The sequence below is a fragment of the Cnephaeus nilssonii genome (genome assembly GCF_951640355.1).
Source record: "Cnephaeus nilssonii genome assembly, chromosome: 13".
In the NCBI taxonomy this organism is placed as follows: Eukaryota; Metazoa; Chordata; class Mammalia; order Chiroptera; family Vespertilionidae; genus Cnephaeus; species Cnephaeus nilssonii.
The window spans coordinates 39,290,116-39,315,227 of record NC_137084.1 but is presented as its reverse complement, the minus strand read 5'-3'; the positions used below and the strand labels follow the sequence as shown (position 1 = coordinate 39,315,227).

General features: G+C 41.9%; 1 protein-coding gene and 1 pseudogene across 2 annotated transcripts in view; one reads left to right on the top strand and one right to left on the bottom strand.

Moving 5' to 3' along the window:
• Positions 1–8,088, bottom strand: part of LOC307110281 (interferon-induced very large GTPase 1-like) — a 37,729-nt gene extending 29,641 nt beyond the window's left edge. Inside the window, exons 1-3 of the mRNA XM_079789329.1 lie at positions 7,983–8,088; positions 6,356–6,469; positions 482–686 (exon numbers count right to left, since the gene is read on the bottom strand). The gene's annotated coding sequence lies outside the window, so the exon portion shown is untranslated. The remainder of the gene's footprint in view (positions 1–481; positions 687–6,355; positions 6,470–7,982) is intronic.
• LOC307110095 (proteasome subunit alpha type-1-like) overlaps positions 1–25,112 on the top strand; it is a 152,488-nt pseudogene that overhangs the window by 108,474 nt on the left and 18,902 nt on the right. The gene's annotated exons all lie outside the window — the stretch shown is intronic.

Genomic DNA, 25,112 nt, shown 5'->3' with positions numbered 1-25,112 from the left:
ATAGAAAAATATGCAAATTGACCGCACCTTCGCTATGCCCAAACCACGCCCACCAGCCAAGCCACACCCACCAGCCAATCAGGGTGAGTATGCAAATTACCCCAACCAAGATGGGGGTAATTTGCATATCAAGACAGCGAGGCGGGCTGGCGGAGAAGGGAGAAAAGCAGGCGGGCTGGCGGAGAAGGGAAGAGCGCAGGCGGGGCTGAGAAGGGAGGAGCGAAGGCGGGGCCGGAGGGAGAAGGAAGGAGAGCAGGCGGGCTGGCAGAGAAGAGAGAAAAGTAGGCGGGCTGGTGGAGAAGGGAGAAAAGTAGGCGGGCTGGCAGAGAAGGGAGGAACACAGGCGGGGTGGGGTAGAGTGCAGCAGGAAGCCCTATTGCAGGATTCTTCCTGCAACAGGAATGCTAGTCCTATATAATAAAAGGGTAATGTGCAAATTGACTGAACAGTGGAATGACAGGTCGCTATGATGCGCACTTACCACCAGGGGCCAGATGTTCAGCCAGAAGCAGGGATCACGGCTGGTGAATGTAGCGGCAGTGGCAGGAGCCTCTCCCACCTCTGCAGCAGCACTAAGGATGTCTGACTGATGGCTTAGGCCTGCTCCCGCTTCCAGACTGTGAGATGGTGCAGGCCAGGTTGAGGGACTCCACTCCCCCAGTGCACAAATCTCGTGCACCGGGCCTCTATAAAAAACATAAAAACTTAGGTTTTAAGCCAGATAGAGGAACTCACATGATATCTTCTTCTATGAGACCTTTCAGTGGGGGTTCATAGAGCTCATTTATATGGGGTATGTGCTCACATTAGACATGACATTCCTGAAACCAGTTACACTCCATGTTCTAATTTGCTTTCAGAATAGTGAGACTCTGGGACTTTACCTGAAGTATTCTGAAGTCAGATAGCAGGAGGATAATTTTTCCCTTCCCACAGTTTTGTCCATTTTTGTCCTTGTGTATCTAGTGATTAGTAGTAAATTCCCAAGCTGCAGTTGAAGCATAAGGCATTGTTCTGAGGACAGAAAGGAACTGAACTGGACCTTGGACCAGGGACATCCAAGTGCTTGGAGGGTGTGTGTGGCTCATTGAGTCAAATGAAGAAGAAGGTTCATTCCCTGGAGGCCCAAGGGAATGAATCCCCTTCAGCGCCAGTCTCAGACAGAGATGTGGCTCTCACCATCAGGGGCCATGCAGTGGGATATAAATAAGTGCATCCCAAATTGCACCCACCTTCTTTCCAAACCTCTTCTTTTTGTTCTCTCAATGCACTCGCCCTATTCCCATCTTACTAGTGTCTCAGGCCCCAAAGAGAGTGATGTTAGAGTCTTCTTTCTCCTCTGTCCTTACAATCAGATATGACATCTTTATAATTTTCAACCTAATTGACTCACACTTATTGATTTCCTAAATGCAGGCACTTTGCTTGCCTGTAGGGTTAGAGAAATAATTAAGAAAAGGTCTGAGAAGGTGCTGTGAACCCACAATCCTGAAGCATAGGGACGGGCTAGGACAGTAGGAAAGATGATACTAAACAGTATTGTTGAGGCTCTTCTCACATTTGGTGAGCTCACTTCTAATTCTAGAGAATGAAGAAGTCTTATGGTCAGACCTTTCTCACATATTTTCCCCTTCAATTAAGACTGTAATTCCATTCTTATGTTCTTTTCCTGGTCTCTAAGGAAGAAGTGTCCCGAATGTCTTTGCAATGCTGACTGTACTCTAAATCCTGCTCCTGCTCACCTCCCCTTGGGTGTTGTGTTCCATATATCAAGTCAAATACCTTGAGTACCTTGCTTTCATGGATGCTTTGTTTTGGACAGGAAAACATGCTCAATCCTTCCCATCCCATTTAAATAAAGATTGGATCCTAACTCCTCCATAAGTTTTTATTTTCTTTATATATTCTTAATTGCCAGATTTCTCAAAAAACAAAACAACAACAACAAAAAAAGCCTTTCTGGGTTAATAAATGTTTGTTTGATAAAATGAACCAATGAATGCATCCCGTCCACTTACTCTCTTTTCTCATTTCTGCTCTCTTCTTTTAAAGAAAAATTCTCTGTACACCTGATACTCATACTCTAAAGTTTCCCAATCTAGAAGATCACTCCAACCTTTTCATCCTGATAAATCTAGGGACCTTCTCTATTTGACTACCTCTACTCTCTTGTACCCATCACGATGATGTGCCTTTCAACAAAATAGGTCACATAATTACTATGGATCAGAGGGTTAGCAAAGATATGTTTAAAATTCTAGCATTTATTCCACAGATATTTATTGGAGGGTGTCAGCATGCTGGGGAATACTCTAGTTGCTGTAGAATAATTGAATAAGATAAGTTAGACCCCTGTCCTTGGATATTTTACATTCTAGCAGCGTAAAGCAGATCATAAACTTGTAAATTCTCGAATAAGCAAAATAACTTTAGATTGTATTAAGTGCTAAGAAATAAGTAAGCAGTAGTAAGACAGAGAGAAACTTGAGGCTGCTTTCCATCATATGGTTAGAGAATATGTGTTTGAGGAGTTGTGACTCTGGTGCTAATCATGAGCTGATTTAGACTCTTGCCATGTCCAGCCTTTTCCAGGCTCTATCAAATTTAATTACCCATCAATTCCACTTCTGGGTAAATAATCAAAATAAATAAAAATGCTGACTTAGAGAGATCAGCACCCCAATGTTCATTACAGTATGCTATCTAATAAAAGAGTAATATGCAAATTGACCGCATCTCCGCTATACACACAAGCTATGTTCACCAGCCAATCAGGAATGAGTATGCAAATTAATCCACCCAAGATGGTTGTGGCCACAGAGAGAGCAGGAGGTTTGGGTTTCCCCGGCAATGGAGGAAGCCAAGCTTTCCACCTGCCCTGGCCTGCCTTGGCCTCCGCTTAAGGCTACGAAGTTTCAATTATAGAAGATAAATAAATCACAACAAAATGGTGGCAGCCATGGAGCTGGAGAGAGCAGGAGGCTTGAGTTGCCCCTGGAGATGGAGGAAGCCAGGTTTCCGCAGCCCTGGCCTGCCTTGTCCTCCGCTGAAGGCTACAAAGTTTCAATTATAGAAGATAAATAAATCCCAGATACCAGGGCCTCCGCTTGGGTCTCTGGGGGGCATGGCCGACCTGCAAACCATCACAGGCCCTTTGCCCAGGCCACCCACACTCGAAGGAAACCCCCACCATGATCAGGGACACCCTTCAGGGCAAAGCAGCCGGCCCCCACCTGTGCACCAGGCCTCTATCCTATATAATAAAAGAGTAATATGCAAATTGACCATCACTCCAACACACAAGATGGCTGCTCCCATGTGGTCAAAGATGGCCACCACAAGATGGCCAGCAGGGGAGGGCCGTTGGGAGGGACCAGGTCTGCAAGGGAGGGCAGTTGTGGGCAATCAGGCCAGCAAGGGAGGGCAGTTGGGGGCTATCAAGCCTGCAGGAGAGGGCAGCTGTGGGGGGACCAGGCCTTCAGCGGAGGGAAGTTGGGGGTGACTGGGCCTGCAGGGAAGCACAGTTGGGAGGGACCCAGGCCTACAGGGGAGGGCAGTTACAGGTAACCAGGTCTGCAGGGGAGGGCAGTTAGGGGCAAACAGGCTCGCAGGGGAGCAGTTAGGCATCAATCAGGCCGGCAGGGAAGTGGTTAGGGGGTGATCAGGCTGGCAGGCAGGCAAGCAGTTAGGAGCCAGCAGTCCTGGATTGTGAGATGGATGTCTGACTGCCCGTTTAGGCCCGATCCTCCTGGGATCAGGCCTAAATGGGCAGTCAGACATCCCTCAAGGGGCCCCAGATTAGAGAAGGTGCAGGATGGGGTGAGGGACACTTAGCCCCCCACCCCCCCGCATGAATTTTGTGCCCTGGGCCTCTAGTTCTTTATAATAGCCAATACAAGGAAACAACAGACTGGGCTTAGGGAAACCCCCACAGTTCACGAATTTTATGAATTGGACCTTTAGTTCAATGATAAAAAGAAGGAAATCTTGCCATTTAACACAACATGGCTGAACCTGGAAGGCATTATGCTAAGTGAGGTAAGTCAGTCAGAGGACAGGTATAATCTCACTTGTATGTGAAAACTAAAACAAACAGAAACAAAAACAAAGGCACTCACAAAGAACAGATTGGTAGTTTCCAGGGGTGGGGGATATGGTGGTCAAATGGGTAAAGGATATTAAAGGATACTAACTTACAGTGATAAAATGAATGAATCCTGAATATGTAATGTCCAGCATGATGACTCTAGTTGATAATACTGTATTATATATTTCAAAGTTGCTAAGAGAATAAAACCTTAAAAGTTCTCATCACAAAAAAAAAGTTGTAACTAGTGTGGTGATGGATATTAAGTAGATTTATTATGGTGATCATTTTGTTATATGTATATATCAAATCAGTATGTTGTACAACAGAAACTAATATATTTTTATATGTCAATTATATCCCAATAAAAAATTAAAATATTTTGTTTGCCTCTACATCTGTACCTTCTAAAAAAAAAACCACAACACTTTTTTTTTTAAATCAGAAAGACTTATCTATTGTCTTAAGAAGCTAAGAACATTCCTGGGCAAGTGGTATAGGGAAACCAAGGTAAGAAAATTAAACAAGGACAAACAATTTGAACAACTTACAGCTAGCCTTTGAATTGCAAGAGCTTGTCTTCCCCATACAGTTGAAGGCAAATGGTTTGTACCTTCCCTCCCTAATCAGAGAATACATAGTTAAATCACCATGGTATGAGAAATAGAGAACAGAGACCCAATTAATGCCATTTGTGCCAGTTAAACCCAAGAACAAATGATGTTAGGTGAACAAAGGACAAAAACCCCATAAAAGCCAGACAGACCCAAGGTAAAAGTAGACAAAAGTAAAGCAGACAAAAGAATGATCCCAATCTCCCTAACCTTCATTTTGATGCATCAGTACATTAAAAATGCACCTGGAAACTGATGAATATTCTGCTGAAACCCTTCCCTAAGATTCTTGCCCTTGGACAAAAAAAGAAGAAAGAAGAAAGAAAGAAAGAAAGAAAGAAAGAAAGAAAGAAAGAAAGAAAGAAAGAAAGAAAGAAAGAAAGAAAGGAAGAAAGAAAGGAAGAAAGAAAGAAAAAAAAGTAACTGTCCTCAGAACAAAGACTCACTGTGGGTTCACTCTAGACTAGAGCATGCCTATGCTCCTTCCCCCTAAACTCTAAGGGTCCCCACGAGACTTGCAACCAGGAGAGAGTAGGGCAGCAGCAGCTCATCCTGAGCTAACCCCCTGATCCTATCTCCAAGGCCCCCTTTTCTCTGACTTCCCAATGAACTAAGAGCAGCCCACCTTGAATCACTTCCTTCCTCTGTTTCTAGGGAGCGAAAGGAGAGCACCGCCTAGGTTCTCTCCTGTTGCTTCTTGTTCCCTAAGTTCTTCCTGTGTTTCACAGTCTCCAGCTTTAGTACACATTCTCTGAAAATCACCTGGACTCTGTTGTGAAATCTTTTCTATACAAATCAAGAACCCACGCACTACAGGCTGGCCTGAGGCAGACCTGCTCCAGGCCATCCAGGTCCCTTCCTGTCTAGTAACATTATTATTCCCTTTGAATTTGGAGATGCTCTTTGGACATGTTGGATTAATGATGTAGAATGGCTTATTGAATTAGAAACTCATCCAAACTTTCTGGCCATAGCCATTTTGGGGTATCCATACACTTCTGATGGGAAAAATGGTGATGGAGGCACCTTTAAGGTTTTAGAATCCCATTTTTCTTATTTCTTCCCCTAAATAAGTTCCTGTAGGATACTTTTTGAACGTTGGGCATTAGTTTGCCCTATTTATTTGACTTGTTTGTATGAAAAGCTGTTGTATTTGTTATCTCTCTTCCTATTGTGGTCCATTGTGGACATTGCATCCTGAAACTCATATTTAAAACATTTGTTTACAAAATTTTGAAAACTCTTCATTGGTTTAGGATATCATCACATTACTTGGCCATGGCCTTCAAGGCCTCTCATAATCTGGCCATAACCCAGTTCCTTCCACAACCACTCTTTTTCCTCTTCCTACTTTCTAGCTCAGTTTCTTCTCTTAGAATGTACACTCTGCCATCCTTCCTCAACCTCACAGTTGTCTTAATCCTGTATGCTGAGGGGATACAGAATGCATGTGGCATTTTGTCAAGTGTATTGTTTTGAGCTGAAGGCAATTAAGACCCAGCCTACTCAGGAAAAGCTTTTAATCTCTCTTTTAACTGCTAAAAAGATTATAGACAGGGCCTGACTGTTCCCTATGGCTATTTCCATACATTTTTGTTTCTATTTTAGTTTGAGTCTGTCTTTGTCTACCCCATTTCCCTCCTTCTTCCCTTACCTGTCTCCTTGAGGTCAGCTCCTGTCTTCAGATCACTCCAGAGAGCCCTGCATGGAGAGGAGGTTCCTTCCCAGAGCCTGGTAAGCTGCTGACTCTGACCTACAGCTGAGTCTCCTAGAGATACATTTATATATCAAAAAGACTTATCTGCATGGCACAGAAAACATTTTTTAACCAATCATTTTCTCTTATCATTCTGTGAATTGTCTTTCTCCCCCTTGAAGCTCCAGACTCCTACACCCTTCTCTTTAGCTCAGGATAGTATATGAACCTCAATTGCCTGACTGCCTTTGAGTTTTCATGTGTTTTGAGGGCTTCTGTATATATGTATATGTAATTATATTTGGTTTTCTCCTGTTAATGTGTTTTATGTCAATTTGATTATTAGACCAGTCAACAAAACTGGAAGGGAAGAAGGGGGTGTAATATGTCTCCAGCAGTAAAGGGTCTAGAACATGTAGGACTCTTTGTTTAACCTTCTGTCCCTGTTTAACTCTGTAGCCTCAGGTTTGCTGACGAACCAGAAAGCTGGAATGCCACCCAGAGGTAAAGGTCATGTCCCCAGGAAGGAGGTTAATGAAGGTACAGAGTGTGGATGTTATCTGTTGACGTGGAAATGCATTGTTCTTTCTGGTGATCTATGTGACTACCCACCATATGCTTTCACTGTTAATCCCCATAGAGAAGAGACCCTGTCCTTGGAGGGTGTGGATTTATTCTCTGCCAGCCACCACTGGGAGCAAGCAGCTGATTTGCCCATGCATGTCAATTTCTCCTATTAAAACTCTAATGAATTTGAATAAGGCTACAGGTCAGTTCTTCAGAATCAAACCTGAATTTAGACTTTGGGGATTTCCCCTAACACATGGCTTACTGCACAGAAAGAAGCACTCTGACCCATATGACTTAGAGATAAAACTCACTAATGTCCCTTTTCACTTATAATGAGGCCAGACACAGACCATTTAATCATTATTTATATCTCAATAAAGATGAACTGAGCTCTTTGCCTCCACTGATCAATCACAATAAAAAGCTTGCAAGTAAACCTTAATTCAGGTTCCCTCCTTTCTCCTGTCCGCTGAACTTTGAACTACCCTCCTTGTGACTCAGCCAACAACCCTTCCTTATAGATCCTGCCTGAAAGTCAGCAAAACTCAGGGGAAAACATTCCCTGATTACCCCACTCCCTCCACACCTGTTCTTCCCAGCAGAACCTTGTTGCTCCTTCCCTGTGAAGACAGTTCCTTTCTGCCTGGCCTGTGAGATGCTTGCAGCTCTATGGCTGGGTTGTTTTCCACATCGCAAGAGCCTCCTTCCCTTTACTGTAATAATCCTGTCAAAGAAGTCTTTTTTGACTTGCTTAGATGTATTTTTATTTGATAATACAGATTGCCCAAATTGTTTCATTGCCTGTTTAATAGTTTACTCCCTTTTATCCAGATTTGGAGCTGTTTTTTGTGTGTATTTTTTTGGAACAATGACTATGCCAGATTCATGTAGTGTTCTAGCACCTTTTAATCTGCTGTTTCTCTGACTGCTCCCTATGGCCATTTCCATACATTTTTGTTTCTATTTTAGTTTGAGTCTGTCTTTGTCTACTCCATTTCCCTCCTTCTTCCCTTACCTGTCTCCTTGAGGTCAGCTCCTGTCTTCAGATCACTCCAGAGAGCCCTGCATGGAGAGGAGGTTCCTTCCCAGAGCCTGGTAAGCTGCTGACTCTGACCTCCAGCTGAGACTTAGGCTCTGGCTGTGGTGGAGGTGCCTGAATTTATACACCAGGAAGGAAGTAAAAAAGTGGTTTCATTTTTGATTTTGCTGGCTATATTTTTCTTTCTAAAAAATCAGCTGACTAAAAATCAGCTGACTTAAAATTATTGTAATTAGAAGACTAATTAATTGTGTATGTGTGTGTGTGTGTGTGTGTGTGTGTGTATGTGAGCCAATGAGGGTTACGGTGAACACAGAATTGAAAAAACACACATCACAAATAGGATAGAGATAGAATTTGGAAGAAGACATGGGTACATTTTGCAGATCAGTGATTTCCTCAGCTTTGTTGTTCTAATTCTCGTGTAACCTAAGGACAAAGGGAGAAACATGCTCCCATTCTAATGAAATCTGTTAGTTTTTATTTCAGTAAAGGACGTTTATGCTAGAATTAGTTCCAAGTCTTGAAATTCTGTTTTCCAGAAATGGTTAGTTTGAAAATGAACCAATATTCCAATATTTTATTACTTGATTTGGATGACCCAACTCAAAGGTATGCTAAGCTCTTAAAGGTGTGTCGTGTAAAAATCTAAAGAGCATATTCTGGCCCTAACCGGTTTTGCTCAGTGGATAGAGCATTGGCCTGCAGTCTGAAAGATCCCAGGTTTGATACGGTCAAGGGCATGTACCTTGGTTGCGGGCACATCCCCAGTAGTAGGTGTGCAGGAGGCAGCTGATCTATGTTTCTCTCTCATTGATGTTTCTAATTCTCTATCCCTCTCCCTTCCTCCCTGTAAAAAAATCAATAATATATACATATTTTTAAAAATAAAGAGCATATTCTGTGTTTATGGAGAGGAAGAGATAATTTTACTCTTCTGTATCCTTCATATTTGAGTTTTCTAGTAATGTTATTTCTCACATTTGGTCCTTAAACTTAAATCCAAGTAAAGCATTTTGCTTTATCATGTTTCTCTGAATATAATGCATTATAACATTGATTGCAGACCAGTGTCCCCTGTCCTATTGTTCTTTTATTTCAAACTTTTGTGATCTGATGCACAGGTATTCTTCAGGTGAACTTCATACTCATTCTTTTTTTTTTTTTTAAATATATTTTATTGATTTTTTTACAGAGAGGAAGAGAGAGGGATAGAGAGCCAGAAACATCGATGAGAGAGAAACATCGATCAGCTGCCTCTTGCACACCCCCCGCTGGGGATGTGCCCGCAACCAAGGTACATGCCCTTGACCAGAATCGAACCTGGGACCCTTGAGTCCGCAGGCCGACGCTCTATCCATTGAGCCAAACCGGTTTTGGCAATACTCATTCTTTTCAGTTCCTCCAGAAATCTTACCCACATCTCTTTTCCTACTCTTTCTCTTAGATGCATTGGTGTTTTCTTTCTTTATTTTAAGTTTTAGTTTTCAGTTATAGTGGCATTAAATACTATTTTATTTTAGTTTCTGGTACACAGCATTGTGGTTGGACAATTACGTAATTTAGGAAATGATCCCCCCTGCTAATTTAAGTACCCACCTGGCACCATACATAGTTATTACAATACTAGAAGCCCAGTACATGAAATTTGCACACTGGGGGCAGGGTCCCCCAGCCTGGCCTGCACCCTTTGCAACCCGGGACCCTTTGGGGGGTGTCCGCCTGCAGGCTTAGGCTTAACCCAACATTCGGACATCCCTCTTACAGTATGGGACCCCTTGCTTCTTACCACCCACCTGCTCACTGCTCCTTACCGCCTGGCTCCTGCTCCTTAGTGCTGTCATGGAAAAGGGAAAGGTTCCTGCCACCACCACTATTCTTGCCAGCCATGAGCACAGCTTCTGGCTGAGCAGTGCTTCCCCTGAGGGAGTGCTACCTCCTGCATTTCACCAGGGGCTAGCTCCTGCATTGTGCATCTGACCCTTGGTGGTCAGTGCATGTCATAGTGAATGGTCGTTCCACTCTTGGGCCAAAACTGGCTCTTTGACATCCCCTGAGGGGTCCCAGATTGCGGTAGGGCGCAAGCCAGGATGAGGGACCCCACTGGTGCATGATCAGGGCCAGGGAAGGACATGGGAGGTTGGCCAGCTGGGGAGGGACCACAGGAGAGCTCTAGGTCATGTCTGGCCCGTCTCACTCAGTCCAGATCTGTAGGACCCCAACGGGAATCTAACCTACCATTTGGAGTGTCTGCCCCTGGTGGTCAGTGCACATCATAGCAAGCAGTTGAACGGCCTTAGCATATCATTAGCATATTACACTTTGATTGGTTGAATGGCCAACTGGACAACTGGACGACTTAGCATATTAGGCTTTTATTATATAGGGTTATAGATTATATTCTCTAGAGGCATTGGTGTTTTCTAATAGGCAAGAGTTTAAATGCCAGTCAGGACAGATTTGAATACAGCATCCAACAGTTATTAGCTATATATACTTAGGTCTTGCGAATGGGAAATACAACCCATGTAATGAGAACAGCTGAATAGCGGAATGACTTTTCCCCAGTAGTGCTATCTACCTCACATAACATTAAAGGGGATAAAATTCTTAGCCTGAAATAATGATTCAAATTCAGATTTTTCTTCCTGGCACATAATTGGTTTGAAGTTCAAATCTATCAAAAGAAGAGGCATCAAGGGGATTGTTTACAAGTGCAATATTCCATGAGTTGTTTAATTCAAATCTTTGAGATTTTCTATATGAGAGCCACCATCTTACAGTTCTTGGGGCCTTTATTTTCCACTCATATACTCTGCCTTATATCAGTGTCAATTATCTCGTCTATAGCTATGTTATTGTAACAGAGAATATAAAGCATAAAATATTTATACAATATTGTACCAACTTGAATTAAATATGCTAACTAACAAATTAACAAGTCTGTTGGGACAAAAAGACGAAGCAGATTATTTCTGCTAGCAATCTGTATTTTAGCTTCTATTTTAGTACATTGCAGGGACCAACAGTTTCTGTTCCTGTCCAGATAGGAGATAACCGATGACAGAAATTAGACTGATGCAGATCCATTTAACTTGCTGACACTAAGAGCTTTACCATAACCAGGAAGAACACTGCCTGCATGCTCCCACTTCCCTCCCCTCTCCTTATGAAAGCCACCAGCTTGACCAGAGATGTGAAGCTCGTTTTTCAGACAGGAATCGCCATCTTCTCAGGAAGCCAGCACCTGAACTTATCAATACCTGTTTCATGAGTATTGGCTTTCATCACAGCAGGTAACCAAACCTGCTTTTGGTAACACTAGGAGTCTACAGATGATTGAGTCTGTGACTGAACCACCTCAGAGTCTGTCACATTTGAACACATTTTCTGTATATGATAAGATAGCAAATGTTGTTTGAATTACCTATAGCCTCAAAATCAGATTCTCTAAAGAGTTCATTCCACCACTGTGCCTCCTTTTACTAAGGACATTGCCCAATATGAAGAAAAGACTTTTGGTTTCATTTCTCATTCTTAGCTCAATTCTGGGAAATGCTTGTTTTTGTCAGGAGTTTTTCTAAGAATAAATGTCCTTTCTCTAGCTGATTTGGCTCAATGGATAGGGTCTTGGCCTGAGGAATGAAGAGTCCCAGGTTTGATTCTGGTCAAGGGTACATGCCCTAGTTGTGGGCTCAATCCTCAGTAGGGGTCATGCAGGGGTGGCTGATCAATGATTCTCTCTCATTATTGATGTTTCTCTCTCTCTCTCCTTCTCTGAAATCAATAAAAATATATTTTAACAAAAGAATAAATGTCCTTTTCTTTTTAATATTTATTTATCAATTTTAGAGAAGAAGAAAGGGAGGTAGGTCTCCAGCAACTGCCCTCCCCTGGAGGCCTGGTTGCCCCTAACTGTCCTCCCCTGAAGGCCTAGTCACCCCCAACTGCCCTCCCCTGACAGCCTGGTTGCCCCTAACTGTTCTCCCCCACTGGTCTGGTTCCCCCCAACTTCCCTTCCCTGCAGGCCTGGTCCCCCCCAACTGCCCTCCCCTGCAGGACTGGTCCCCCCCAACTGCCCTCCCCTGCAGGCCTGGTCCCCCCAACTGTGCTCCCCTGCAGGACTGGTCCCCCCCAACTGCCCTCCCCTGCAGGCCTGGTCCCCCCCAATTGTCCTCCCCTGCAAGCCTGGTCCCTCCCCTGCTGGCCTTATCGCCCACAACTGCCCTCCCCTGCTGGCCATCTTGTGTCCACATGGGGGCAGCCAATTGGTGTTGGAGTGATGGTCAATTTGCATATTACTCTTTTATTAGATAGGACTAGGAGCCCAGCGCACAATTCGAAATCACGCAGCACTGCCCAACCTCCTGTCCGGCCCTGTCTCCTTCTCTGGCCCTTGAAGCATCTGCGGCCGCTGCTGATCAGACCCTCCCCCAGCACAGGTGCATGTAGGTCCCTGCCACCCCGCCCCCCAATACTGCATGCATAACCTCCTGTCCAGTCAACCAGTTACAGTGACCCAGATAATTAGCATATTTCTCTATTATATACATATATAAATTGCATGCAGCTGCATGCATATTCCTAATAAGTGCACTCAAAATATTCTCCAGGATAGATCATAGGATAGAACACAAATCTAAACAACATACTCCTGAGCAACTAATTAATCAAAGTAAATGCAATAGGAGATAATAAATATTTTGAAACAATTGAAAATGAAAACTCAACATAACCAAAATCTATAGGATGCTAAAAAAGCAGTTCTAAGAGGAGAGTTTGTAGTGATAAATACAACCATTAGAAAAATAGAAAAATCTTAAACAACCTAACTTAGCACCTCCCTCCAATAACTAGAAAAAGAAGAAGAAACTAAGTCCAAACTTAGCAGAAGGAAGAAAGCAAAGATCAGAGTTTAAATAATTGAAATAAAAAAATTAAATGAACAGCTCGTTTTTTAAAAAAATAAACAAAATGGACAAATCTTTAGCTAGGATCACTAAGGAAAATAAAGATTCAAATAAATAAAAGCAAAATTAAAAGAGGAGACATTTAAACTACTATCACAGAAATATAAAGAATAAAAAAATAAGTGAGGAAATTAAAATTCAATGTTTTATTAACTGTATTATTATAAATTCAAGTTGTATAGTCAAAAGACAGCAAGAATATTAGTGTGTTTTTTAATTTAAAAAATACAAAGAATCATGAGATACTACTATGAACATTGGGTAACCTAGAAGAAATGGATATATTCTTAGAAACATATAATCTCCCATGGATGATAACAAAGAAATATAAAATTTGAACAGACCTGTAATAAGTAAGAAGAGTGAGTTAATATACAAAATTCCTAAACACAGAAAACCATGGGACCAATGTCTTCAAATGCAAATTCTGCTGAACATTTAAAGAATTAATACCAACTCTTTCTAAACTCTTCTTTAAAATGAGGAGGAGGGAATACTTGCAAACTCATTTATTTAGGCCAGAATTACCCTAAAAACAAAGGCAGATAAGTACATTACAAGGAAAGAAAACTATCACAAAAGAAAAAGGCAATTAACATAACGGGATATTTACAAACAACAGCTCCAACAAGGGCTTAATATCTAAAATATATAAAGAACATATACAAATCAAGACCCAACAAAAAACAATTGAATTAGAAAATGAGGAGAACAGACTTTCCTCCTAAGAAAACATACAAATGGCCAACAGATGTGTCCTATATGGCAGTTGGCAGCTTCTTTTATGCATTCTGAATTAAGGAGGGAATGTAAGGAAGATTACATGAAGGTTTGAGAAAGCAAGGTGGGGATTGACTTAGACCATAGTTAACATTATGTGCTCTCTTTCAGGTGGTTTCTAGGTAGTTTTGCTTCTGAGGGGTCTGAAAAAAGCCATTTCAAAAAAGGTGTGTTAACTTAGATGCACAGAAACAATGGACAAGGCGGGCCTAAGGCAAAGCTACTCCTTTTATTAAATAAGCTCTCTGCCTGGGCTGTGACTACCCACCATGACCTGCCCAGTTAGGAATTTATGGTCAGAGCACCCTTTTGTATCCACTCTTTTTCTTTTTCCTACCCCTACTTCACTTTCTTCCCTTTGAAATCACATTGTGCCATCTTTCTCAGCCTCATAGTTTCCTTAATGTTGTACACTGAAAGGGAGCAGAATATGCCACCCCAATATGTTCTGGATTGGCATGTGGATAGTTGAGTTGAAGGCAATGAAGACCCATCTGCCTCAGGAAAAGCTTTTTATTGCTCTCTTAACTGCCTGAAAGAATTTAGATGGGCCCGTACCTGGAAGAGAGCTATTACCAGAAATACCTTTTTATGTTAGACTTATCAACTGGCCTGGCAAACTTTGTTTAGCAAACATTTGCTCTTCTCATCTCATGTGAATTGTCTTTCTTCCCTTTGAAGCCCCAGACCCCAACCTCTTCTCCTTAGCTCAGGATGGTACATGCGCCTCCATTGCCTCACTGCCTTGAGTCTTCATGTTTCTCTGGGGCTACTATATGTATGTAATTACATGTGGTTTTCTCCTGTTAATCTCTCCTAAGTCAGTTTAATTATTAGACCAGCCAATGAACCCGGAAGGGCAGTAGGGAAACTCTCCTCCCCTCCAATATTGTGTTACCTCAGCCTTCCCCATCTTCCTTGCTCAGGTTTCAACACTCCTGACCACTCAGTTCAAGTTTCTCATTGGTGAAGCCTTCCTTTTACTTCCGGATTTAGTTCGTGCCTCTCTTTTCTGTGCTTACAATAGCACCTGTTACCTACATGAGCCATAATAACAATGTTAAACTTCTCCTGGAGCCCTTTCCTCCAGGAGAACAGCAATGGTAAAAGAAATATATTCTCCTTTTTGTGTTCTAATAAACAGCTGGCTGCAAAGAACCGCTCTTTCCCTTATGACTTAGAGAGATAAGACTCACCAATGTCTCCCCTTATAATGAGGGCAGACACAGACCCTTTAAATTCTCATGCTTTGCCTCATAAATAAGGTTAGCTGAGATGTTTGTCCTCACCGATCAATTGAAACAATTGAAACAAAGTGGAACTAAAATTCATAATGCAACTTAAAGACGAGTTAAGCTTCTCACCTTACTCCAGGCTCCTGAACTCTGAATTAAGCACCTCCTGACCCAGAATACAACCCATCCTTAATGATACCTCCTAAGAATCAGCAGACTCTTACAATCCTGCTCCCTTAATACCCTTTTCTTTCTAGAAGAACCTTCTTGTCCCTTTCCCTATAAAATAAAATTCTCTTCTGCAGAGAAAAGCTTAACTCATGTTTTAAATTGCATTCTTTCAGACACTTGCAGCTCTATGTATGTTTCTCTCCCCACCCCCATTACAATAGTCTCCTTCCCCTTATTGTAATAATTCTTTCAAATAAAGTATTTTACCAAGTTTAGATTTTACTTTTATTTGATAATCTAAATTACTAAATTGTTTCATTATCTGTTTAGATATTGTATTTCCTTTCCTTCAGATTTGAAGCTGTGTGTGTTTTTTTTTTTTGTGTGTGTGTGTGTGTATGTGTGTTTTAAGAATGACAATGCCAGTTTCATGCAGTTTTCTTAGTATGTCTTAACCTGCCTGTGTCTCTGACTGTTCCCTATGACTAGTTCCATCAATTTCTGTTTTTTATTTAGTCTCAGAGTCTGTTGTTGTATCTTTTTGTCTCCCTCATATTCCTCCTTCTTCACCTACCTGTCTCCTTGAGGCCAAGCTCCTGTTTTCAGATTAATCCAGAGAGACCTGCGTGTAGAATAGGTTCCTTCCCAGAGTCTGGTAAGCTACTGACTTTGGTCTCCAGCCCAGACTTAGGTTCCTGCTATGGTGGTGGAGGTCTTTGAGGTCACCCCCAAATAGGAAGGGAAAAACTGGTTCCACACTTCTTATTGGTTATTTTTATCTTTTTAAAAATTCAGCTGATTAAAAGGAATCCCTTGTTTGCTTGTTCATTTTTTTAATTGTGACTCCTGGGTTTTCAAATTATTCCAAATAGAAGACTAATGTTGATGTGAATGTGTGTGTGTGTGTGTGTGTGTGTGTGTGCGCGTGCGCGTGCGCACGTGTGTATACCATAGTTGGAGGTGGGTGAGCACAAGGGAGAAGCTTTCAATACTAATTAAAATTGTTAGTTTTTATTTCCCATACAAGACTTTTTGCTAAAAGTAGCTGGGTTTTTGTTTGTTTGTTTGTTTGTTTTTTACTGTGGTTGATTTAAAAATTAGCAAAATTTTTAATGTCATATTAGCTGATTTGAATGATTCAATTCAACACTAAAGTGAGCTAAACTCTAAAAGCATATTGTGTGCTTATGGTGAGAAGGAGAGAATTTCACTGCTCTCTTTTACATTAGAGCTTTTTAGTGATGTTATTTCTGACTGCTTTCCCCTGTGAAATGGAGTCACTAATGTGAAGGGGCCCTAAAGTGGAACTGAGAGGCCCCTGGGAAGTTGGTTTTATTCACTTTCACCACCAGATGGAACATGAACTTTTACACTGCCAACCACAAGTGGCTACATCCTGTTGCAGTTCTCAGAATGAGGCTCATTTCTGAGAAATCCAACCTAGCAACTAGCTTATAACCTAGTCTCTATAGACTAACGTTATTTTTGCCTACACCAATCATAATTCTTTCAAAACAAGTATGTAAGCCTTTAGTTTTGCCTTTTAAAGTCTTTCTCCTTTCTCTCACATCCCGCCCTACTTAAAGCACTTTCCAGGTTCCTGCTGAATCTATGTCTCCAGGTAAAACCCCCTATGATCCCAAATAAACTTTTGATTTGATTCGTAGCCTCAGTTCTTTCTTGTTTGACACCCTCAAACCTAAATCCCATGTACAGCATTTTGTTTTGTTGAGTATTATCTTTGTCCAGGTTCTAATTCATGGTAGTATTGCTTGTAGATAAGTACCTCCTGCCCCACTGTTCTTCTATTTCAAACTTTATGTCTGACACACACATATTCTTTCCAATGGACCTCATACTCATTTCTCCATTCCTCCAGAAATCCTACCCATGTAGTCTCATATTACTTCTACCCACACCCAGTATACCTGCACCATTCCACCTTCATGGACTATATTGAGCTCTTCTGTGCTGTTCTCCCATAGCATTTAGTATACACTTGTAATTCTCTTATCACATGGTGCTGCATTGTATCTGTTTGCTTGTTTATCTGATGTCTCCCAAACTTCAAACATCCACCTTTCTGGGCTCCTCCCTGTTTGGGGGCGGGGATCTGTCTTTTTCATTTTTATATCCTAGTTCCAACAAAGTGCATGACATACATAGATAATCAAGAAATGTGTGATGATTGAATAAGAAAAGCAGCATATCTCTCTGAGCTTGTTTTTTTCATGTATGTGTGAAGATATTAATAGCTATTTCAGTGAGTTAACATGAGTAACAAAAAGGGCTGGCATATTATCTTACCAATAAGACATCTTTTCCTACTCTTTTTGCTTAGTGTAGGAGCACAGGTGTTTTCTAATAGTCAAGTTTTTTTTCCACTTTCCCCCGTTTTACTGAGAAACAATTGACACACATCACTGTATAAGTTTAAGTCATATGACATGATCATTGGATTTACATATATTATGAAATGATTACCACAAAAGTTTCAGCTAACATCCATCATATTTAAAAAAAAAAGTATCATATTTCAGGAAGGAAAAGAGAAGGAGAGAGAGATAGAAACATCAATGATGGAAAAAACATTGATTGGCTGCCTCCAGCACGACCCACACTGGGGATCGAGCCCGAAACTTAGGCGTGTGCCCTGACCAGGAATTGAACAGTGACCTCCTGATTCATAGGTCCATGCTCAACCACTGAGCTACGCCAGCTGGGCCATCCATTATCTCTCTATATATAAAAGCCCAGCGTCCAAGCAGCGGATAACCGGAATGACCAGAATGACAAGTCGCTATGATGCACACTGCAGTGGCCAACCAGCCCAATACAGCCCAATTGGACCCTCCCCCCAACCATCCACATCCCCTCCCCCCCATTGTCCCCGCCCCCAATGGGCCCCCATTGGTGTGGGCCGGCTGGACCCCATCAGTGCATGAATTTGTGCACCAGGTCTCTGGTATTATATAGATACAAGAAAAAAAAAGGAAAGATATAAAATAAGAAAAATGTTCTCCTTGTGATGAGAACCCTTAGGATTTACTTTCACAACAACTCTCCTCTATATCACACAGCAGTCAGTGTTGGCTATAGTCATCATGTTGTACATTACATTTCCAGTACTTACTTGCCCTATAACTGGAAGTTTGTACATTTTAGCCAGCTTCCTCCAATTTCTCCTCCCCACCTCCAATTCTTGTAGCTACAAGTATGATCTTTTTTTCTGACTTTTTTTTCTTTTTCTTTCTTTTAGATTCCACATGTAAGTGTGATCAAGAGCTTTCAGATTCATTCATGTTGTCACAAATGGCAGGGTTTCCTTTTTGTTTTATGGCTGAATAGGATTCAATTGTATATTTATACTACAACTTCTTTATGCACTCATCCATTGATGGATCTTTAGGTTGTTTCCACATCTTGTGTATTGGAAATAAGGCTGCTATGATCATGGAGGTACAGATATATCTTTCAACTTAGTGTTTCATTTCCTCTGGATATATTCCCAGAAATGGAATGGCTGGATCATATAGCATTTTTGTTTTTTATTTATTTATTTTTATTGTAGACAGTATTATATATGTACCCCCTGTTTCTCCCCATTTCCCCTTCCACTCAACCTCCACCTCACCCCAGGCCTTCAACATACTGTTGTCTGTGTCCATGGGCTATTCATCTATACATACATGTTCTATGATTAATCTCTTCCAATCCTCTCTACCCGCATCCCCTCTGAGATCTGTCAGTCCATGCCCCTGGTCCTATTTTTATCATCAGTTTATTTTGTTTATTAAGTTCCACATATAAGTGAGATCATGTGATATTTGTCTTTCTCTGACTGGGTTATTTCACTTAGCATATAAATCTTCAGGTCTATCCAGGCTGTTGCAAAGGGTAAGAGTTCTTTCTCATTTTATAGCCACATAGTATTCCACAGTATTCCATAGGAGATGTAGCATAGCTTTTTTATCCACTCATCTACTGATAGGCAGTTGCCCTGCTTCCAGATCTTAGCTATTGTAAGTAATACTGCTATGAAAGAGGGGTACATGTATTCTTTCTGATGGGTGTTTCAGTATTCTTAGGATATATTCCCAGAACTGGAATCACTAGGTCAAACAACAGTTCCATTTTTAAGTTTTTGAGGAAACCCCATACTGTTTTCCACAGTGGCTGCACCAGTCTGCATTCCTACTAATAGTGACTAGGGGTGCCTTTTCTCCACATTCTTGCCAGCACTTGTTGTTTGTGGATTTATTGATGATAGCCATTCTGGCAGGTATGAGAGGAAACCTCATTGTAGTTTTAACTTGCACCTCTCTGATAGTGACATTGAACATTTTTTTCATGTGTCTCTTTGCCATCTGTATGTCCTCTTTGGGGAAGTGTCTATTCAGATGCTTTACCCATTTGTTAATCAGATTGTTTGTCTTCTTGGAGTTGAGTTGTATATGTTCTTTATATATTTTGGAAATTAACCCCTTATCAGATGTATCATTGGCAAATATGTTCTCTCATACAGTGGGTTCCCTTTGCATTTGGATGATGGTTTCCCTTTTCATTCTTTTGCTGTGCAGAAGGTTTTTAATTTGTTGTAGTCTTATTGTTTATTTTATTCCTTTGTTTCTCTTGCCCTAAGAGATGTATTGGTGAAAATTCTGCTATGTGAGATGTCTGAGATTTTGCTGCTTATGTTTTCTTCTAGGATTTTCATGGTTTCGTGACTTATATTGTCCATTTTGAGTTTAGTCTTGTGTATGGTATAAGTTGGTGGTCAAGTTGCATATGGCATTTTTTAAACACTGTATCTTCTTTATTTCACACTCTTTAATTTCAGAACAAAATAAACAAACATATCACAATACACACTATCCAAATTCAATATCAAATGTGGGTTCATTAAAATTTTTATAACCAGTGTTTTGAACTCTGCATCTGGTTAATTTGTCTCTGTTTTGTTTAGTTCTTTGTTTGAAGGACAGATTATTTACTTTTTTTCAATAATTTGAATATGTCATCCCATAGTGTGCAATAAATTCCCTGGGGAGGTGAGGCCACCAATTTTACTCTGGGGATGGGGGAAGGCACATGTGCCTTCTTTTCGTGTGCCCTGGTAAGTTGGATTGTGAAGTGGGCTATGCTCACTGTGTGCTCTGGTTATATTCCCTTGTCACATAGGCTGAAGACTGTATTCAGTAGGAGTAGGAGTTAAATAACATGCTGAGATGCAGTGGGAGAAGCAAATATACAGCCAGTAAAGCTCTTTGTGTCTTAACTCAAGGTGACCCTCACCCCTGGCCAAACAGGTCCATTGGCTTTGCTATGCAAACTACCCTGCCTGCCCTTCCCTGGGCTTCACAGTTCCCTAGATGGAAATGGGAGGCACTGCTCCAGGCAATTCTCAATTTTCCAAATAGGCTCTCTGAGCCAAGAGCTATCTTCAGCCTCAGCTGTGAAGTGATCATCTGCCTGTGCACACTAGGGGAACTCCTCATACCCAGTACTATCTTTGCTCTTGGCTTTGCTCTGGGGGTGATCAGAGAGTATCTTTCTAACTCTCATTCAAGCATTGTTGGGCTACACAGCATCTACTTTCTCTTGTAGCCCCTCTGTCAGATGTGGCCTGGATACACTCTCCACAGTGGGTGGGGCTGTGACTTAGCTCCTTGTCTAGGCTCAGGCTCTGAAGCAGGCCACACTCTTCATTTGAGTATCTGGATCAGGCAGATCTGTACCCTTAAAGTCCTTGGTCAGAGCACACCACCAGCTTGATTCTGCTAGTTGGGATTAATATTGGGCACTGCAGATATGAACTCAGTCTATCAAGATCTGCATGCTGGTTATTGCCAGCCCCTCCCCACTTCTCTGATACCATCAGATTCTCAGTGGTTGAGCCCCAGATTCTGCTGTAGTTCCTATTATGTAAGATCAGAGTAGGGGCTTGCTCCCATAAAGTGATCCACAGTGTATGGGGCTGGGCTGGTGTGGGAGCCACACCAGAGATGCAGGATAGTCCAGGCTAATTAGAGTGTGGAAGCCCTATCTAGACTACGCCGGATTCCTCTGAACATAGGAATTTTTTTTAAGGGAGAGTGGGAGAGAGATGGAAAGACAGAGAGAAACCTTGAGAAACACATCAATGGGTTGCCTTCTGCATGAGCCCTGACCAGGGCTTGAACCAGGGAGGAGCCTGCAACCGAGGTACGTGCCATTGACTAGAATCAAACCTTGGGACCCTTTGGTCCACAGGCTGATGCTCTATCCACTGAGCCAAACCAGCCAGTGCTGAACATAGGAATCTTAATCAAGATGTCCCAGGACTACACACAGATGCAGGTGCACAACAAGGTCACTACTTGGAAAGAAGCCTTTGTCTGTGTATCATAATACGTTGCTGACCAGCCAGTGTGCTGGGCAGAAAAGGGAGGCTCAGAGGTAGCTACAATGTGAGGCTACAGAAGAGGAGAGGTTGGAGAGGCTACTGAGGCTACAGGTCTAAGAGAGACCTCAGGTACTATTGCTATGTGAGGCTGCGAGTACAGAGGTAGTGTGCAGCTGCTCAGATAACAGCTGTGGGTACAGAGGCTAATGTGGCTTTGTGGGAAAGACTTATTTACCAGTCATTGTACGGTTGCCTATATGGGAATGTTGTGCCACTCGCTCCTACAATAAAGACTCATTCTCATATACCTACAACTTCTCATGGCTTCTCCATCTAAGACCCGGCGTCCCAGGATGTCCAGACCCAGGCAGAGGGGCTCAGACCCAACACATAATTAGTGAGCAGAGGATAGAGGAGGAACTTGGACTAAGTTCCCAACAGTAAGTGTAGCGAGCAGGGTTCAAGAAGGAACCTTCTCTGACACTTGGCACAGTCGGGAAGAATTTAGAGTACGGACTCAGAGAGCATCTGTGCTCCAGCTGTGCCAGAGCAGTGCTCCCTCACAGCTGGTTACCCTCCCTTGGGTCCCTTTCCCGCTGGAGGAACCAACAGCTCAGGGGAAAGCTCTCTATGTGGTGTGGTACTTGCCTGAGGAAAGGCCATGCGGTCAATAGGCAGCTGCCTCTCTTACCTCCTAATGCAGTGTTTCTTGGTTTCTGTGGTGCAGGGGTTGTTTCAGGTTTTCCCTCTTGTTCTAGGATTCCTTCTGTGGTGGCTTGTTTTTGAATCATTGTTAGTTGTTTTTCTTGTGACGGGGGATGAAGTCAGGAATGACCAATTGCTCCTGGTGACATATCTCTAAGCAAGAGTTTTAAAGTCAGTCAGAGACAGGTTTGAGTCTAGGATTTAAAGTTAAGTGCTAGTTATATTTACTTAAACCTTGGATGTGAGGAGCGTGAACTAAGGAATGAGGAGCAGCTGAGTAGTGGAATGTTTTTGTGCCATTAGTACTATCTGCCTCACAGAATGTTAATAGGTGTAAAATGCTTGGCTTAAAGCAGTTGTTCCAGCGTGAATTTTTTTCTCCCTGGCACAGGTGATTTGAAGACCTAATTGATCAAAACAAGAGGCATAAACGGGAATGTCTCCAGCAGCAATGTTCCATCAAGTGCTTAATTCAAACTTGTACGTTTTTCTCTGAGTGCCACCTTGTTGCAGTTCTTGGGGAGTTATTTTCCCTCTTTTGCTGGGTCTGGTGTCTTTGCCTATGTCTTGTCTAGTGCTATGCTATGATCCATCTCAGACTCCCCCACAGTGTGAGCACTTTCTCAGTATACGGTATGATCTTAGTAAATGTCGCCTAAATAAATGAAGCACGGTAAGCAATCCCTGGGCCTAAGGAGTTCTTTCTACCACAGCTGCTTCCTGTTACTCAGGTCAACCCTCAGGACTGAGAAGAGACTTTGTTTCACTTTCAGGTCTCATCTCAATTCTCAGAAACTTCTGTTTTTCACAGGCTCTTTGTTAACCAATAACTGAAATTTATTTGCAAGATGTTTTCTGTAGGTTTCATGTTTGCCAACCAGTTTTCCAATTTAAGTTACATTTGAAAAATTCTAACCTTATTCTGAATAAACAAAGGGAAAAGGAATCCACTGAGACCTCCCTAGCGATACTAGAGCAAGTCAGTGACCCAGGGGCCCATCCAGGGCCGGAACTAGAGTGAGGCCAGAGAGGCACCTGGGGTGCAAGGGACCTTGAGAATGAAGAAGTCCATGAGTTTTCCACCCTAGTTCCAGCCCTCCCCCCAGCTTTGACTAAAAGTCATGTGGAGTGAGACAATCCATCTCTAAAACACTGATTAGAGAGAAAAGAGCAGCTGAGATTACCGAGTCTCTGCTGCCTAGCATTTCCCCATGATCCTTTCTTTTTAGCTGGCTCATCTTTGGCTAAGAGAACATATCTTTTAAAGGACTCTATTATCCTCTTTTGCAGTCTCTTGGGAGATACTTGCCAATAAGAAAGAGAGGGAGAAAAGGAAGAAAAATCAGATAACTCAGGTGAATTAGCAACAATCTAGTCTTCCTTTGTTTCAACATCAAAGGTGTTGGTGTTTTCCCTTCACCAAACAAATCTGCAACACCAACCAGGTGACCTGCACTGTTGCTCATTCTGACACTATCTACCTGGATACAGTGTCAGGTCCCACAGGTTAAGGGCTCAGCCCCATCTTCAGATTCCAATCTCAAGCAGCAGGTCCCCCGGGTACTTACTCGCTTCTGTCAAACTTGGCTACAAATCAGAAGTTCTCACGAACCCCTTGTCAGGTTCTATTAACCTAGAGTGGTTCACAGAACTCAGGGAAACTCTGACTTATATTCACCAGTATATTAAAGGATATGCTGGTAGATACAGATGAAGAGACTCACCAACATATTAAAGGCATGGTTGGGAAGGGTTTGAGGGCAAAAGCTTTTGTCCCATTGAGTTGAGGTGCAGCACCTTTCCAGTTAGGGTTGTATTCACCAACCTAGAAGCTCTCTGAAACCCATGCTATTGGGATTTTATAGATGGTTTCTCACGCATTATATATCATGGATTTCATTTTCAGCCCCTCAACCCTCTCTGGAGATGTGGTGTGGGTGGGACCTAAAATACCTACCTTCAAATTATTGCTTTTATTTTGTGGTACCAGTTCCCATGCAGGTGCCTATCTAGACTCTCCTAGGTATATGGCATGCCGGGGAATTGAACGCTGAACATTTTGGTGTATGGGACAATGCTTCAACCAACTGAGCCATCCAACCTGGGCTAGGTGGCATGTTTAAGCACTGTTTGCCAGGCTCTTATCTAAGGGCCTGACATTTATGATCATATTCAGTCATCCTAAAAACATCAGGAGATCCTCAAGAGTCCTATTATCATCACCACTTTTAAGATGAGCAGATGGAGGCACCAAATTCAATTTAGTGTCCAAAGACACACAGATGATAAAGAGGGAGCAGACATTCATACTCAGCACTGTGGACAGTCCTTCCCTTCCCTCCCTAACCCAAAACTGTAATGTCCCCTATTAACAAAGAAAGTTCACCAGCTTTTAAATGACAAAAAAGCAAGGCTTTAAACAACATGTACAAAACAGTTCAATAAAAAACATATATGAACAGCTCTCCACCCCCAAATAGGAAACTTTATAGGCTATTTTTGCTTCTGTCAAAATTACTGAATTTTCTTTGTTTTGATAATGACCTTGGTTTAGTTTTATAAAATAGCTTTAACTTTTACATAATAGTTTAGCTTTATAAATTAAGCACTTAATATGACTTCTATAAAGAAAAAATAATTTGAGATGTAACAAATCTCTATCCTAATAACAATTCCTGCTATGTGAGCCAGGTTATTTTGGAGCTTCTTAATGAATTTAAGAATCTTTTCTTCTAAATTTCCCTACACCCTTTGTAACCAGATCTTGCTTGGCTTTCCTGCTTCATTTCCTTCACTTCTTCCTCAAATACTAAATCCCAGATGTACCAAGTTACTTACTTGGAATTTCTCAACCAAGACT